Source organism: Sinocyclocheilus grahami, unplaced genomic scaffold, assembly GCF_001515645.1.
Source record: "Sinocyclocheilus grahami isolate Dianchi unplaced genomic scaffold, SAMN03320097.WGS_v1.1 scaffold213.1, whole genome shotgun sequence".
NCBI lineage: Eukaryota > Metazoa > Chordata > Actinopteri > Cypriniformes > Cyprinidae > Sinocyclocheilus > Sinocyclocheilus grahami.
Window position 1 is genome coordinate 542,364 of NW_015505392.1, and position 4,763 is coordinate 547,126.

A 4,763-nucleotide genomic window follows, 5' to 3' on the forward strand; every position below is an offset into this window, starting at 1 on the left:
GCCAACTGTCATTGGCTTGTTTAGTTAACACTCGAAGGTGATTGGGCTCTCGGGCGAGATCCCAATTCGTCAGTCACTGACGTAACGTCTCCGTTCCCTCCTTCAGGGAACGAGGGTTACACAAGTAACCTAGACGATTTTTCTTTTATGCCAAAAATCATTAGGATATTAAGTAAAGATCATGTTCCATGAAGATGATATTAAGTAAAGATCATGTTCCATGAAGATATTTTGTACATTTCCTACTATATATATTAAACCTTAATTTTTGATTAGTAATATGCATTGCTTAGAACTTCACTTGGACAACTTTAAAGGCGATTTTCTCAATATTTTGATTGTTTTGCACCCTCAGCTTCCAGATTTTCATCTCAGCCAAATATTGTCCTATCCTAACAAACCATACATCAATGGAAAGCTTATTTATTCAGCTTTCAGATGATGCATAAATCTCAATTTCGAAAAATTGACAGTTTTGTGGTCTAGGGTCACATATAAAGTCAGAGTCAGGTATACCCGATAAAAGGAACTCGATTTTTCTTCTAAACACGTGTAAAAGTAAGAATGCATTATAAAAATGTATTTCTTCCCTCTATATCAAACAATGACACGTTTTAGAAAATTAAAAATGAATTGCATTTATTCAAAGATTTATATGGAATCTTTGAGACCCAAAACAAAAACAATGCAAAATATACACTATATTTTACAGCGTCCTTGTTACATTTAAGTACTGACTAATATTAATTAACAACATGCACTTACTATAGTGTTAGGATTAGGGTTTGGGTTATTGCATGTCATTATACATAATTCATTACAATAACAAGTACATGTAACATGTGTAACACGGACACTATAAAATAAATTGTTACCTAAGCTATATAGAGTACTTTTGAATCAACACGTTCTCATGCGAGGTATCGAACTACTCCAATATTGAAGGAACTGTATGTAGTTTTGTGTATTTTTGTGACTTTTGAGCTCCCTACAGTTTTACAGTCGTAAATACAGTATTTTCACTGAATATTGTAGCCGCTCACCAAACTTACAATCTCCTAGAACAGACCTGGGAAAGAAACAGAAGCCATTCATGATATTAGAAGTCAGTGTACTTTCAGGATGATTTTGAAACTGATATTGCAAGGTAAAAAAAACCCTTACATACTGTTTCGTTAAGTATGGTTTTGAACTATTAAGTGTTAGAAGTGTATATGACATTGCGAGATGGCATTTTGTGCAATAGTTTTGTTAGAGTAAATTAGTATGACAGAAATAGTATGATAATATGATACAAGGTCAATCATATGAGGAAATGTTTACATGCAGCTGTTGTGGCTCACCTAAGAAAAATAAATAAATTGATGAATCAAACTGACACACACACACACACACACACACACACACACACACATATGAGCTGTGTAGATTACTTACAAACTGTAGTCCATTACTGATTCCAAATCACATAACAAAAATTGCAGTACCGTAATCGTACATGTTTTGGGTAATATAATCGGACTACTTTTTGATTACTTTCAGATTACTTTTGACTTAACTTGTTTATCACGTCGATTTAAATAGGACAATCATGTATATAAAAATACAAAGAGTAAGAAAATATATTTTATTTGTTGTAATTAACAACATGAAGTGCATTAAACTTTACATTACATAAAGGTTTTCCAAACAGGGGTTCATAAAGGAACTACAGGGGGTTCATAAAATTGAATGAAAAGCTAATAATTAATTAAATAAAAAAATGTAAAAGTAAAATAAATAAAATTTTAAAATAACATAAATCAAAATAAAACACTTTAATTATTTAATTTGTTTACCTGCATGTCATGTGACCATTAACCAACTTCAGAGAACCGTGAACATGCAAATATGATACTTAATTATTCAAATATTTATTTTAAAATCTCAGGGATACTTCAAGTAAATAAATTAGTTGAAAAATGTTCAGATGACAAAAAAGTTTGGGAATCCCTGAATAACATGCTAATAAGAAATAATGTGAATTTGTGCATTTTAAGGTGCTTGGAAGACAAAAGTCTTACAAAGACATTGTAATGCATGATTAAATAACCCACCATAATTCAAATAAAAATTAATGTGATCCTCAGTGATGCAATGTTGAAACACTTCTTAAACCTGAAATGATTTTTGTGAATCCAGTGGTCAAATGCTGTGTGGCCACCTGACTAATGACTGGTCTTTGTGTGAATGTCCAAAAACTAGAAGACAGCAGTAGGCTATTTTAGAAAGGAACATTTAAAAAGATGAAAAAGAGGAATCAGGGTGAATAATTTATTGTTGTTGTGTGAAGAATATGTAATCATGTAATCAATAAAAGTAGCTAGTCTGATTACGAGTATTTTAAAATGTAATTTAAATGAATTACAAGCATACTTAATTTTTGCAATCTGATTACGTAATCCAGATTACATGTAATCAGTTACTACCCAGCTCTGTATGCATACAGTGGGGCAAAAAAGTATTTAGTCAGCCACCAATTGTGCCATCTGGGATCTGTTTAGGACTTAAATTTCGGTCAGTAGGCTTTAGATTCAGTATAGAAGATAATTGTGGGTTTTCTCTCTAAAAAGAAAAGCAACACATCATGTCTGATTTATCATCACACACCTCTGAGCCTAAAGCCACATCCGAGCTTCTGTAACAGTTCTGTCACTTCTCATTTCACATGTGTGCATATCTAAAGGAACCAGTGAGCCAAGGACTTTAGATCCCAAGTCTCTTAATCTAATGTATCAACAGTAAACTAAAGGTTAAGCCATAATTCATTTGTCATAAACTGATGATTCATCCATCTTACAAATCTCTTATGTAACCATTTTTTACAATACAAAAACACTGTCAGCAATTCCCTGTTTTAATTAACAGTGGCTTATGGCAAATTCCTAGAATTAATTAGAGCAAGTCACATCCAATGGTCAATACAAAATAAACAGAAATGCTAGTGTCTGAGATCCATACATCAAAATTTCTTCGGGCTAATTGAATTTGTAAACTGTGGTCAAGCTGAATGTGGAATGCTGTTTATTGTATGAAACAATCTAGATATATACGTATTTTACATTCTGACAGCTGTTTATGTCAGGAAAGCAGAGCCCAGGTTTGTTTAGACTACCAGTATGCGAGTCATTTGCCAAGTAAGCTACACTCAGATGTTGATTTTCTTGAAGTGTTTACAACTAAGCATGCAAGAGTGATTTATATAATCCTTTATATTGTCTACTATGTAGAAACCAGTTATTCCAATGGGGCTAAGCTATACACAGAAATATAATTTTACTTATGTTAACGTCTTAGCGACTCTGTTTTAAGAAAACACATAACCAGCCATATCCCTTCACTGCTTACTAGTCTTAATCCAATTTCAGCAACACTTTACATTCACGTTTTAGAAGCTGGTAGAGCTTTGGCCTCTGAAGACGTTTAAGATTACACATGTGAAACTGATTCTTTAGTGTGGAGCACAGTGCTCACGCTATGCATGTCTACATTTAGTCATGCAAAAGTGAAACCCTGAAAGTATTTAAACGGTCAGAGGGTTCAGAGCAACATGCACTGTATTACTATACTGTACTTCTGCCTAGTGCAGGATAACCCAACAAAAAGTGAATAAATGTATAGTAAAATAGTGCTATTTGGTACCATATACCGGTTATCGATTGATTATTCACGCTTTTTAATTTGACTATAGGGTGACTAGACGTCCCGTTTTTCCCGGGACAGTCCCGTATTTCAGCTCTATTTTTAGTGTCCAGACTTATTTTGAAAAAATCATGTTTTTTCCCGTATTTCACAATTTCTTTACGACTGATTGATCATAGCGAATAGTAGTAGTGTTCTGTCACGCGAGAACAGTCTAATCAAAGGTAACTAAGCTTGTCATAGAACAAAATTACCATCCAATCACAATTCGTTATCGATTAACTGAGAACACAAGATCCAGGGGGCGTGGTTAGATCCAGATCCAACTTCTCCAACCTTACCTAAACCTACCCGTCTCCACCCCCTGATCCCTAAACCCACCCATCTCCACCCCTAATCCTACCAATCTCCACCCCCTAGATGTGGATCCAACCACGCCCCCTGGATCTTGTGTTCTGCAGTGAGGGGCTACTGTTAATTTGCAGTAAGTGAAGGCGGGACTACGGTGACCGAGAAGTGCAAAGCAAATCACAATTCTGAAAACAAAATAACAAATTACAAACGCAAATGCAAGTCTAAAAAACAAAATAACAATTCAGAAAGCACAACAACAATTCAGAAAACATTATAACAAGTCAGAAAACACAACGACAAATTCGAAAACAAATTTACAAGTCAGAAAACACAACGACAAATCAGACAAACCGGAAGAGGTAGGTTTAGTTTGAGACAGCGCCATTGGTTTGGGATGAGCAGAGTCGTGGTAGAAAGTTCGGAGATGGTATTAAAGTAGCTCAGTTTAAAGGTATTGTATGAATTGCCCTTACTCTGGAATAAAAAATACGGGATGTCTATTTACATGTAGTTGTGGCTGTAAAACATCAGTTCCAGTGGCGCAGATGGTTAAGTGCGTGTCATTGGTTTTTTGACGCGATCGACCCGGGTTCGATCCCGCCTTTTGCCAAACTTTTTTTCTCTCCCCTTTCAAATCTCGTATCACATCATAAAGGCATTTATTTTCAATAAAAATTAAGGAAATAATCAAAAAGTTGAAAAATAAAGTATCGGGTAGGGTTAGGGTA